Here is a 15,056-nt window from a genome sequence, read left to right on the forward strand (position 1 = left end):
TCAATAGTTAAAATGGAATAGAAAGTAAAATCAAGGTACCCAGCCACTTACAAATTCAGAAGGTTCTTAGTAATTTTATTCTGAAGACCATAGTAATGTATTTAAAGTATATGGGACAAAAATAGCACTAGTATAAATCCACAGTGCCTTGGAAACTACCTGCTTTGGTGATGGCTACCTGTTACACTGAAAACACATTAATTGTGTTAAGAAACAGGATGATGATGATGATGATGATGATGATTACTATTATGCCCCGCTTTATCTCCCCAAAGGGGACTCAAAGTGGTATGTGTTTGCTAAGGGTGCAAACAAACGTAAAGAAAAAAAATCTTTGAACATTTACTAGCACACACATACTATATAAATAAAGGGCATCCCATTAAGAAAATTGGTAAATTGCTGTGAGTTTTTTCATATTCGGGGAAAACCAATTTGTATGCAAATATCCATTTTGTGCTTAAAAATTTCCTCATAATGTTTTTCTTTTATCCCCATACTTTTTTCTGCAAAAAGTCCTGGTATGAGGAAAATAATAAAAAATGTAGAAAAACAGTCAAATGGAAGTGTTTGAAATTATTCCTTCTTACAAATGAGAACAAAATAATCACAGTTTTGCATCCTAAGTTTTTGCAAATAATATTAATATTTTCATTGGCATCTTTTTTAGATAGATCTGCTTGCAAGCTACATAGAATAATTCCACAGAATCCATGACATTTTTGATGCATTCATTTTTTTCTGATTATTAAAGACTATACCACATGTTGTACTTCAGCATATGACTTCATCTTCCAGTAGTCTATACATTTACAGAAAATTTATCTCCATTAGAAGACATCACAGCATATAGGCAACCCCAACATTTTAAACAATCCTTCATATGTTTGTGGAGGTATGAATTTTAATGATGTGAAGGAAAGAAATCGATAAACCTCTCTGTCCCTTGTCTGTCTTCAAAACACATTCTCCTCCCATCCATCTTGCACCCTCAACACCCACAAAACATTATGAGGCAGCAACACAAGGCACAACATAAGCCAGCATTTGACCCATATAATTTGTGGTGTTTCAAAAAGATGGATCCAAATTTGAAATGGCTGTATCTGTGCAACTATGAACCATTCATGAATGAAACTCGAACCACTTGAAAGGGTTTGGCATAGAGTTTTAAATTATCATTCCTAGATGCCTCTCCCAGTGCATAAATAGCTCCTAGCCTCAGTCGTTTGCAAGATGGTACCTCTGCAACTTAATTAAAATTGATAACTTGATAAGTCATTAAATCATTTGTAACCTTTTGTGTCAGTGCAACATGTTGCCATCAGGAATTATATTGCTTTGAAATTGGGCTCATCATTTTGAAACATCCTGTTTTTCTTCTCCCTAATTTAAAAAATCTGTGGTTGTTCATTTCCATCAAGTAGACTTTGACTTATTCTAAGATTATGGAAGAGGAACCTAGAAATTATCTAGTTTTCAGGAGTTCTGCTCAGGTCTTGCAAGCAGAGGGCCATGGCTTCCTTTATTGAGTCTATTTACCTGTACCTACGCGTTAGGATTGTGTGTTTGGTTCGGAATTTCTTTGAATTCAAATCTAATTAGGAAGTTTAGCACTTTTAAAGCGAGTTCTGACCCACCTGCTTGATGCCTCCCCCATATTAAGAATTTGAATAAAAAGTAGCCTATAATTCTTAAGCCCCAGATGTCTTTGGATGTAGCTGTGTCCAAGCCAAACCTAATGGCATGCCTCTTAGCTAATCAGGGCTGATGGAGGAGGGAGGGGGAGGCGGAGGCGGAGGCAGAAATCGCTCTTATAGTCTTTAAAATGTTTTTTAAAACTGAAAATTCCCAAAAAAATCTGGGATGAGTGAAACCTTATGAAACTTGTTGGCAAAGACTGATAAATGTGTTCTACCATAGTAGCAAGTTTCACCCCAATAGCTTTAAAAATGAGGGGGAAAGGAGCCCCTGGATTTTCCCCATTTATAGTAATTTAATAGGAAGTTAGAAGAAGCCACATGCCTGCACTAAACTACATTTCCCATAATGCATTGGACTGGAGCAGCTAGCTATGGTGTTGAGAGACAGTCTAACTATATATATATATATATATATATATATATATATATATATATTCATGGAATCTGCAAAAAGGACAGTAAGTAATAATATAAATCTATGCTAAGTTGTGTTGTTGTGTGTCAATGGGTAAAGCATATTAATTGGATGTCAGGAGAGTTTGGGTGGTGCCTTTCTGCCCGGAAGAAGGGGGTCAGTCTAGACGTCCCTTGATGGTGTCTGTATTATGATTTCTGTTCCTGGTTTACAAATTGCAGTTTCTAATTGGTTCTGTCATAAAAACATGGTGAAAGTTTATTACACTGCTAAAACTTTGTCTTTGTACAAGGGACATTGTCCTATATATATTATAAAGGTTTTGCTTTATTGAATCTCCACCAATTTAACACAGTTTCTGCCACAAAAACAAAGTTTCTGGAGTAGAACAATGATTTTCAAAGTAAAGACTGCACAGTGAAACAGGAAATAACATTTACAAACCAGGAACAGAATTTCTTTATTATTAAAAATGTTTTTTTTTAAAAAAACTTTGAAAATTCACCAAAACTCTGTGGATAAGTCAAACATTTTGAAATTTGGTAAGCTAACAGTAGTAACTGTGTACTACCATTGTTTCACTTCAGTAGCTTTTAAAATATGAGCCCTTGAAGTTTCCCCACAGGCAAGGATGTCTTCTTTATTGAGCATGCAAGACCACCATTAATGAAGTACTATACCCATACCTGTGGGTTTTCTTACTTACTTCCAAAAAAAGGCCTGTTTCTGCTAGAAGTTACCATAGAATCACATTGGAGGACTTATTAAAAGGTTCATTACAATTGGATTCACTGCTATCCATAGTTTCCTGTTTCCATTGTAAAATCAAGAGCATATCACTCATGGCTACAGGGTTATATTTGATAATATTTAGAGTTACATACTCAAAGGAGTGAAATGGTCTGTTTCAATTGCAATATAACTTATTTATGTGCCAGTTCTTTTGAGGAATTAATTTTTAGGAACTGTGCATAACTACTTACCTCCAAGTCTTTCCCCGGACCCTTTTTCCAGGTACAAGCCCAAAGTTCCTGCCAGAACATTAGACTCTAAGGACAAATTTGCCGCTACATCCCAGGAAGGCTTTATTGGGTTTTAATGTGCTTGCCTGACAACTTTTCATTTCCCTGGTTTAAACCATGCTGGGAAACATGTAGGAAGAAGGGTTCAAATCTCATATTGACTTGGGTTCCTTTGAAGATGTGTGTATTCAAAGAAAAATGAGGTTGGAGTTTTCAAGTAGGGGGAATTCATTTGTTGAACTCTTTGTCTTACCCTTCTATAAAACATAATAATTTGAGATATTCCTGTGTTACGACTATAGGATTATTATAGACAAAAACAGTAGAAAGGCTTGTTGATGTATAATCTTTCTCATTGTGTTGTATGAAGTGGTCCAACCATTACTTTCAGTCACTGTGGGAAGAGGACCAGTACTCCCAGTTTAGTAATATTTAAAGTTCTGAGGCTGAATCATTTGGGATATACATCTTGGTTTCTTGGAAGCAGTTTCAGATGCAAATAACCACAATTTAGAACATGAAAATAAATACTCCAGTCACAAGTTAAGTCAAGCTGTATTCAATAACTGTTCGTCCACAAAAAATTGCAAATGGTTGCTTAAATACAATAGAAATGGCTGGTCATTTGTTTTAAATTCTGACCTTGGGATTTATCTTTAGTTTCTAGATACCATTTAGTTGTTGGTGTTGTTTCTCCTGCTGTTGTTCCTGTTGTTTTAGGGAGTCAGTCAAGACCAATCTTTTCTGTTTCAAAAATACACAGAATTGGTGATGACTCCAAAGGGTGTGGGTAAATGTTTCTCATTTAAGTGCCTTTATTTAGCCTTCCATAATTGTTACAAAGTGGGATTTTGGATGAAATTCTGAAAATTGAATACTTTGACTTGGAATACATTCTGTATCATTTATTTTTAAAATAATTTAGCACACTCAAAGGGTTCCATATCAGCAGTTGGCCAGTTCCTATCTCATTTAGAACACTGAAAAGAGGATGAGCAGGGATAAGGGGGGAAAGCAAGTTAAGATGGCAGGGTTTTTAATAGAATATTTCAAATTACATCTAATGAAATGGCTGTAAATATATGACAGCTGAGCCAATTAATTAATTAGCAAATTCATCTATTTATTTATTTATTTATTTATTTATTTAAAACATTTATATTCCACACTTCTCACCCCGAAGGGAACTCAGGGCGGAGCACACATATATACGGCAAGCATTCCATGTCGGAACATAAAATAATTATAAATATACACAAACATTACAACATTAAAAACATTAAGCATTAAAATCAGTTATCTACTTTAAAATCAGCTGTTTGAACCAACTCAGGACACCATGCTGGCTCTGGTCAGTGGAGTAGGTTTCCTACTATTGCCTCATTGCACTGCCCCAAAGGCTTGGTATGCAGCTTGATGGAATGGTTGCTATTATAGAATATTTGAAAAAGAGTCAAAAGTACCATATTTAATCCAGATTTTGGAAATTTACCTTTTGAGTGACAAACCTCATCACTATGTAACAAAATTTGATTTTTTTTGTTCCTGGTTTGAAAGTTTTATTTCCTGTTTAACTGTGGTACTTACTTTGAAAATAGTTGTTATATTTCAGAAACTTTGTTATGTGGGCATGGGCAACCACCCTCCACCCATTCTTCCTGCACAAATAGATGAACACGCAGCATAGGGATAACCAAAGGCCACAACTTGTTTATTGGTTACAATCAAACAGGATTGGCAGCCATGCATGGGTTCTGGATCAGAATCAGACAGCCCGCTGCTGACTGATTCAACCAAACAGTAGAGGTTGTTGGCAGTTTTCTGCCCTGGGATACTGGTAATGCTGCACCCCTAATTAGCCAACTGGATGATTCCCCCTTCCAATAAGGGGGGAGGTACCCAAACTGTATCCAGGGCCCATGCCAAATGCCACAAATGGTGGGACTCCCCCTGCCACCGCCAATCCTGACAGTTGTAGCCCAATAAATCCTAATGGAGAAAAATTGTACAGGAACTTCACCGTTCAGGAACCAATTCATGAAAGCAGCTCAATTGCAAGTAGTCAGCTGCTCTGCTGTTTATACTTTGCCACTGGGTAGATTAGGTGTTCAGTCCAAAGTGCCTGACTTGTACTCCCCTGAGCAGAACCGTCACACTACACTCCCAGACTGGAACCTTGAGTCTTGCTCCTTTGAGACAGATAGCTTCCTGTCCCCCATGCACACTAGCCCTGTGAAAGTAAATAAAGAGAATACCTGGCAGTTTCCAATACTTGTAGCAAGAGCCTTGGCCGAATGTATGAGGTGTATGTGGACAATTTCCACTGCCTCATCCATTTCATATCCACTGGGACCTCTCCCTCGGCAGCAGTGGTGGCCGCCCAATCCTAAACAAGTGACTACCTAAATCCACACATGGCAGGTCAAGGTGCATAAGGGACCGATAGTAGATGGCAATGCACTGATATCTGCATGTGGGGAGCTCTCATCCGGGTAAATAAAAAGCAGGCCAGGGGCAGGGCCTCACACATGGAAGACTGGACTGGACAGAGCTGTCCCTGTTGGAACTCATGAATTGTAAGTGTAGCCCCTATTTCTGGCCTGAAGTCTTTTAGATTTCTGAAAACGGAGACTAGGCTGTTATACCACACATTAAGTAGTTGTTATAGTAGTTTTTGTGGCTGCCACAAACTATGTTGAATTGGTTGAGACTCTATCAGATATTCATTGAAAGACTATAGCAAAATGTGCTGTAGTTTAATAAACTTTTCCATATCTTTATGATAGAACCAATTAGGAAATGACATTTATTACCCAGGAACATCATATTACATAGTATAATCCTCAACTATTCCTGGAGAATTATGTAAAACTGTAGATTTAAAATATTTTTCCCATGCTCTGTTTTAATGAAAAAGTATTACTGTTACTACATCAGCCATTGGGAAAATGGCCTGTGGGCTGCATGCACTTCTTGGATTCAACACTTAAAGCTACTAAAGCCCGTCTTTAATCTTCCAAATCAAAACAACCCTTCTTTAAAAAAAATATCCAAAAACATAACAGAAAATCTCTCCAGCATGTAAAATACTCTATCTTCTCCACAATTCCCTTGCCCAGAATCTTTGTTTCTTATTATCATAAATCTCAAAATGATAAGCAAGAGTTATACAACATCCCTTCTGATCATCATTTTTAAAGGGCTCTGAAGAAGAGTAGAAATATTCTAGAGTACTGTAGGATGCTCTATAAGGTGAAATTGTATAGAATGTATGCATTACTCGAGCAGTAACTTTTTATTGTAGAGTACCCCCCGCCCAGCTCATTTTATCTGTCTGAGAGGCTCATCTACACTGACCACTTAGGTTGATGAGTAACCTGAATGCCACATAGGACTGATCCAGGTTTAGCTAAAGCAGGTTTAGCTGAATCAAGCCACAGGATTTGGGTTTTCGCCGCAGCTGATGGAACCATGTGTAAACAAACGTGAAGACAGTTGAGTTGGTTTCCAAGTTGAACAGGTCGCAATTGTCTTCACTGCCATCCCATGTTCCCCAGATTTTACCCTGTCCCCCTCCCCTATCATGGTGGCACTTTGGATGACAATGAGAGTGTTGAGGACAAGGTATGTGACTGGTGGCCATCTGTACAATGGACGAGGGAAGCCCTGGGGTGGCTACCCAGTGGCAACTAACCCAGTTTGGCACAACTAGGGAGAAAAGACTGTCTCTCACCTCCATGATGGTTGAGGGTATGTCGGCCCAATTCTATGTCTGTGACACCAGATCTGGCCCACATTTTGTGTTAGGGTATCGACCCTGACTCAATCACAGAGAAGCAGTGTGCAAAAGAAGTACTTAAGGTCAGCTATATTAGTTGGATTACAGATATGACTGGATACTAGAATAATCATGATGACTAGTAGGGATGATTACAAAGGCATAAATAACATGCTAATGTAATGAATGAAGAAACCCCTTTAAACCTGCAAGTATATAGTGAAATCGGCCAACCCTGATCTAGGGAACCTAGAAGTTTTCTATATTATCTACAGTTTGCTCTTACACATTTCTCTTTCAGATACAAGCTCTGAGATATGATTTAAAGAATGAGGAAACTCTGTGAAACCTACATGTATGTAGGAAAATAGGTCATGCTTATTCTATTAGACCTATGGTGAATGCTTTTTGTATTATCTACTATTTGCTATTACACATTTATCATTCAGAAATAAGTTTTGAGTTGTGCTATTAAACTGCATGGTGTAAAACATTAGAGATTAATTTAAAATACCTTCTGTGTGTCTTTGCCTTTTCTCTCTTCCTCTTCCTTCTATCATGTTTGTTTTTCCTCTTTCCCTTGTTTTTGTGTGTGTATAGCTTTACCACTCTTTGTCTTCCTGCCCCTGCTGTACATTCCTCTTCCTCTTCCTCATTCTTGATTAAATGATATATAGTATTTTTCAGACTGTTTGGCTCATCTATCTCAATGTCTGCCTCCCACTGAGTAGCCAATATGGCATGTTTCCGAGAAAAGCGTGCACATTGTTTGCAATTGTGTACTGCTGTCCATGGGAAAAAGGTAGGAGTAACAAAGCACTCTTCCTAATCATTAAATGGTATTTGATGCCATAAAGCCCAAAAGCACATTTGATTTCCCTTACCATCTATTTAACCTCTGATGTTGTCAGTATTTAACTTGATAGGCTTCAATGACCAGCGAGAAGTAACAATTCCTTATGTTTGTTCTGTAATGAATGCCTGCTAATATATTCAACAATTCCATTTCTGCATTGTATATATGCAAGATGTTAGTGATGTGAAAAACAGATCTCATTTTGCTATATATTTCTTCAAATCTTACCTACATTCTTGTCCATACCTGGTTGTGAGACTTTGGTGTTCTTGGTGGTCCTCGCCATCCTATGCACAGGTATTTTGCACATATTTTCTAGATCTATTTTTTTTTGGTAACATGTCTGTTTTAACACTTTCCTCTAATATGGTCCTAGGATGCATTTTCCCCACTCACTGAGGTATGGTTGTGGATGTTTTTTCATTTGAGCATGTTAATAGTGTGTCTTTAAGTGACCTGTTACCTTATGGCAACCCCATGAATTTCATAGGTTATCTTATTAATTGCTTGTTAAAGCTTGCTGTTCTAAAGATAGATGCCCTCTTATCTCTGACCATGCCCACTGTACTTGGCTACTGGTATCAGTTGTTGAGTTCATGTTTTTATGATGTTTTACATGTTTTTATGTGGTTAATTCCTTGTAATGCAAATGCATTTCATGGGGATGTATTTTAATTTTTGTTCCATTGGGCTTGGTCCCCATGTAAGCTGCCCTGAGTACCTTTGGGGAGATGGGGCAGGATATAAGAATAAAGTTGTTGTTGTTGTTGTTGTTGTTATCATGATGCAAGGAATACTCAGAGGTGGAATTACATTGCCTTCTTCTGAATGCAGCATACAGCCCCTGTTATTTTCTGGTGGTCTGTAGTAAATCAGCATTGTGAGTATTTAAGCCACATTTTTTCAACTGCATGAAATTTTTAGCCATTAAAGTAGGAACATTTTATTTCTGAGGCACTTTCCTCTGGAAAGCAATGAAAATATGTTGATTGATCTTGAAAAGTGTACTTGATCTATTGGTAAGCATTTTAAAGCATTTAAATCAATCCTCATAACAAACCTGTGAAGTAACTCAGGTTAATGGCGACTATCCAAAACCACCAGATTTAAGTTCAAGTTCTGTGGGGACTTGAACTTGAATTTTCCAATTCTATGACTGAGACTTCAATTACTCCAACATCAAAGTGATGAGTAGCATCAGGGAAAAAATGATGTTCAGATGCAGAGGAAAAAATCCTCTTTTGCAACACACCCATCATATATATCAATAGTAAAATAATTATCCAGAAATATATTTTTAGCCCCCAAAGGCATTGTCAATAGCAAAAAAAAAAAAAAATGACAGAAAATTTGGGGAAATTCCAAGGTCTGTTGAACTTTCATAAAGGAGAGTGAAACCAGCAAGTGGATGTCAGTGAAAACTAATACTAGGGTTTGAGCTTTTTAATCTGTGCTGTGAGCCACCTTGGAGTTTATGTTGGAAGAAAGGAATGGAAATTAAATTTAAAAATGGGTAAGACTGGGTTACGTTGTGGTGTTAAGAAAACTATTATGAAGATGCACAAAACACTTAAAACTTAATCGATTGTCTCTCCCCCGTAACTTTATAAGTTGGCATTCTGATAGGAACTTACTTCTTCATCCGTAGTCTTACATATGTGCAAAACTGAACTGAGTGGTTTCTTGTAGTTGTGTTACACTGTACAGACATCTTTTGTGCAATACTTACCAGTGGAGTGACTTATGCACCACAACTTGATGCACATGGCCACCAATGGACATTGGGGTATCCCCTGATGTGCCTCAGGAGTCAGGTTAGGAAGTTCTGGACCACAACAGGAATGCTCAGTTCATATCAGAAATATTCAATGAGCACCAGAAATTCCCAATGCACATCTGTACCATTCACTAACATAATTTTGTTGTGGTTCTACAACATAGCTAAAGTCTCACGAAGTTATGAAACACAGACTGTGATGGAGGCTATCCACCACAATGTTTTAACAGGACAGGCTGAAGAACCTGTCTCATTTTTATTGCTAATCCTGGGTGTATTCAAAATTGAAAAATCATGGGTGCATTCAAAACTGAAAAATCCTCTTTAACTGCTGATTGCTTTTTTTTGGCTCCCACTGTGTTTCTTTTCTGCTGATGGGACATGGTGATGTATTTAATGTAGGTATTCCTCTTCTAAATGAGAACATCTCATCCTCACCTTCATCATAGCTATTTATGTTGGAAAGTTTGCTAGTGAATGGATAAGAATTATCTTTGGGATTGTGAAAAGAAATATTTGTTATGCTCCTTTATTTTGAATCAAAGACAGAAATGTGAATTAGACTTTGTTGAAATAAATTTATCTTTCTTAGAAATCCATTACATGGCAGGATTTAAGATGTCTAATGCCAAGTGGATTCCTTCTAGAATGAAACTTGAATGAATCTACATGGCATCCAAGCATACAGAGGAATACAATTCAGTTTCTTTCACATCCACACATGTCTGGGTTAGATGTTTATTTTGACCAACGTCTAGTTCCCTGCCAATATGCCTCTCATAGGCATGGTGCACATGGACCAAACTTAGTGCTTCAGGCAAAATGCAGTCTGACTCTATAGTGGAATAAATTTTAGATGCTCCACAGCTGCTGCCTTTGCTTCATGTATAGAAGATAGAATCTGAAGGCTTCCTCTATCAAAACAAGAAAATCACTGAAAGTATAGGGATGGTGATACATTCTCTGACAGCCTACAGCAGCAGGCAGTGAGATAGTTCATTTGGATTAAATCTATAAGGTCAGAGACTTCGGTTTATATGAACTAAGGTCAGACCTATGAGGAATGGATGTAGATTTACAAATTGCCTTTCTGAAGTACCAAGTGTTTTGGTTGATTGATGTCTGCAATGGCTATTTCTCAGCAACACAGACATGACCCCTGTATGGGTCACCAAGATGTATTTGGAGGGTGTCATGACATTTTCTAAATACTGTCTAGAAGTATAAAATCCAGCTTTTGTGTTTTCTGACTATGAGCAAAACCATCAGGATGTAAATGGCTGCAGAACATGGCTTTCTTATGTAGCAGCTAGGCAATAGTCTTTCATCATAACAATTTCACACACACACACACACACAGAGTGATCAGAAATTATTCCTGTTACATATTTATGCATTTTCTTGACTAGCAAATAAAACTGCAAAAAAAAATCTTCAAATGAAAATTTCTACCAGAAAATATAAGTTAATAGTTTTCATTTGGTATAAGCTTCAAAAAATCCTTTTGGTCGTGTATAATAGGATTGTAAGGTAGTGAACAGTGAAAGATGAGTTTCTTTTCTCTATACATCTGTCCACACTAAACAACACACTCCATTGCCCAATTCCACTTTCCTGTTGTCCTCAGCACTTTTAATGGTAAAAATGCTGAGAACAGTAAAAGTGAGGTTTAATGTTCCGAATATTAGACTAGGGCTCCAGAATACTGTATTTTGAAACACTTCTCATCCATAGAAACCTACTGTCTGATTTTGGGCAACTCATGACATCTTCTTAGTAAAACCCTGAAATATAGTTGTCGTAAGACAGAATCAACTTTAAGGTACATAACAATAACAAATGGTAACATCCCAACAATTGAGAAGGTTGTTTTTGTAACTGTCCTTCAGCTCTGTCTCTCGATTAGAAGTCTTTGGAGTTCTGTAATGAATACCAATGAATTCCATTGCCCTGAAGGACTAGCACTCCCCAGATAAGTATTCTAAGGCTCCCACCAAGCTATAAATCCCAGGATTCCATAGAAGGAAGCCATAACAGTTGAACTGGTATCAGAGCACTATCATTCTAAGGGTTTTCCATAATGGGATTAGAAGGCTACTTTAGTTCCAGCTATTTAACATTGAAAAATCAAAGACTATTAGGGTGACTGAAAGTGGTATTATATGTGCCCCTTTACAATGATCCTCAATAGGAATGGGAAAAATATTTGGAAATATTAAACATCATGTTTCTCAGCATCACAGAATCCTAATGAAGGGAATCGTAAATGGGTAAGAATCTTTGCAATTAAGGATTTATTTCTCATAACATTCAGATATGAGTTGTATGTGTGTGTGTGCATGCAGTAAACAGACTTTTCTGTGCATGCGGTAACATTCTCTATGCAGAAAATAATATTTCTGGGTAAGAAAAACATTTTTATAGAAAATACAAATTTTGGGTGCAAAAAAATTATGGATTTTGCCTAGACTCAATCTCCAGCTGCAGCATTTACTTTCCAGGAAACCATTTTATGTGCAAAAATACACATGTGATTTTTTGTGGAGGATTAGTCCCAACATTCAATTGTTGAAATATTTTGTTAGCAGGAAAAATGCTAAAATTATCAATTTCTTCCTTTGATAATGACATTAGTAAAGAATTATATCCCTAGTCCTTCTGTGAGAAAAATGGATGCTTCCACAGAATTCCAGAAGCCTTTTTTTAGTTTACCAGCAGAGGCTGATGTAGTAAAAGATTCCAACCTAATGTGGTGTGTTTTTTCTTTAAATAAACAGATAGATTTAAGCAGAAGAGGAAGAAAGAAATCCTTTTGACATGTTGACATTTCTGTGTCAGTAGTGTGTTTATATTTACCTCTCTATGCATGCTTCCATAGTTTGGAAATAATCCAGTGTTTTCATTATGATATGAAGTCTTGCTGCTAGGCTGCACAGATCACTGATTTGTCCTAGTATAGTAAGAATCAGGAATTAACAGACTAGAAAAGCAATAAAGAGGAGATTGTTCAGTATACTTTGGTAGCCTCAGGGGGTGGGAAAAGCTCTCATCTACAAAAACCTTAGTGGAACAAAAGCTGCTTCAAAAGAGATATTTTTGTATTAGGCTTGATGACCGAAAAGCAAAATGCATGTATACAGAGTCAAATCCAAAGCTTGTACACACACACTTTTCTTGGTTTGTTCCTTCTATAAATGGTATATGGGTTTTACTAGGCTGAAAGCACATGCATTTTAAAGTAGGGATAGAAAATATAAGACAGCCAGCCTGGTACAGTTGTTTCAGTGTAATTCAATAGAAGACTAAAGTTCAAATTTCTGCACCATCATGGTGGGTGACTTTTGGCAAGTGACACACAACTTCAGTCTTAGATTAAGGCAAAGATAAGCCTCCTCTGTATAAATTTTATAAAAGAAACCCTTTAATAGAATCCTGGAAGACAAAATCAGCTTCAAGACACACAACAATGAGGAATGTGCAGCCTCCCTGATGTTGTTGGAGTGCAAATCTCATTGTTCCATCACTGGCTATCCCAATGAAAATAGAAGTTGCAACAATGTTTAGAGGACTAACTTTACTCTGCACTCTTTTGGAAGGACAGGTGTACAACGGTATTCACGTGCCTACTCACTGCCACTGAATGTATCTTTGGGTGTTGTTTCTATGTAAAAAAGATTGACATGGACACAAAACAGATCTCTGTCAAGAAGGACACATCCATTCTGGTCTTTTAAGTATTAATTTTCTAGGAAACTGAAATGCAAGGTAGAGATTTAAAGGACTGTGGTTTTGGTCATAGCTACTTTTATGCTAGAAAGCACTAGGACTGTTAACATAAAATAGAAGAGATGTAGAGAAGAGACAAAGTCTCAGGGTGTTTGAAAAAAACAACTTTATTCTTCCAATCAGCCCAACACATTTCAGCCTAGTAACAGTAAATAGTCTTCTTCAAAGGAGTGCCTATTTTAAAACTGGCTGTGGGAATTCCAACAACGGTGTTGTCTGAACTTATGCCTTGCACTTGATAGTTTGAGAAGTAGGGGGCAGAGCTCAGAAAACACTTTTGTTGGAATTCAAGATACCCCAGAATCCAAAATTGACTATACAGATTCATGAGATAATGACATCTTTCTGATTGTTCAATGTATATAAACTTTGTTTCATGGACACAATTATTTTTAAAAGTATTACCTATGTATGTAAGGTGTGTATGAAGTATACATGATACCTCATCATGTACCTATATATTTCAAAATTCAAATCACTTCTGGTCCCAAGCATTTTGAATAAGGGATACTCAAATACACAAGGCTGAAATGCATCGGGCTAATTGGAAGAGTGAAAGCATCTTTTCAAACACCCCAAGACTTTGTCTTTTCTCTACATCCTTATTTTTATGCCAGGCCATTAAGGAAACTATTATCAGACCCAGCTGTTTCTGAACAATTGGCTGCATTACAGGCAGGCAGGAAGATCAGCTGTCTGTAATAATTCCTACTCTTGCACCTCAGACTTTCTTACTCAATTTTACACACACAAATGTGTGAACACTCATGTTTTATATTCTGGGAATTACACATGTTTATATAATGATGGGAATTAAAAAACAGTAGAACAAGTAAACCTCTGGTAAATAAAAAAAATTGGTTTAAAATTAACTATACTAAATATAATGGACAAATTCCTGGGATCTTTAGTGATAGGGAGAGATCTTGTGCCCTTCTTTTTGGTGCATTTGTACATTTGGGAAGCTAATGAGTGACAGTCTTCTTGCTACCAGAGCACCAATGTTTTCTACCACTTTGTGAGCCTAGTTTATTGCTCCCAGCCTTCCAGGTGCTTTCATAAAATGAAGTTATAGCTTCCTATAGAAAATAAATAGTAGTAGATTTCTACAGATGCTGTCTTCAAGATAGGGATTTCCCTCTGCAAATAGGAAGATCATTAGGTAAGATTTGTGTATTTCCCCTCATTTTAGCTTCCTTAAAAAAGGTCCACTTTGAGGTGAGCAGATCTCCTTTACCTCTTTCCATAACTAGTTGGGAGATTTCCATGAACAAGAATTCTGCTGATCTATTTTTTAACTGCCATTACTTATGTTTCATTATGTATGCCCATCCAACTTTTACAGAATATATGTATATGTTATCACTAGACCAATAAATGTTACTTTATTAGCATCAGTTCTGAGTTAAAGGAGTTCTGGGTCAAGCCAAAAATCTGTCGACTTCAGTATTTTGTTTCCTACAATAGTCAGCAAGATGCTGATGGGAACCCCCAAGTGAGACTCATGAATTCAATGGACCTCTCTATGTCGAACCTTTGATACTACTCTTCTGATATTGAATGAATAATGTATCACCATCTTAACCGCTGTATATACTCATGTATAAGTTGACCTCATCTATAAGTTCAGGACAGATTTTGAGGCCAAAATAATAAATTTTGATATGGCCCATAAATAAGTTAAGGGTAATAATTACACAGATAGAGAAAAGCTTCATC

This window comes from Anolis carolinensis, chromosome 3 (genome assembly GCF_035594765.1).
Source record: "Anolis carolinensis isolate JA03-04 chromosome 3, rAnoCar3.1.pri, whole genome shotgun sequence".
Taxonomy (NCBI): domain Eukaryota; kingdom Metazoa; phylum Chordata; class Lepidosauria; order Squamata; family Dactyloidae; genus Anolis; species Anolis carolinensis.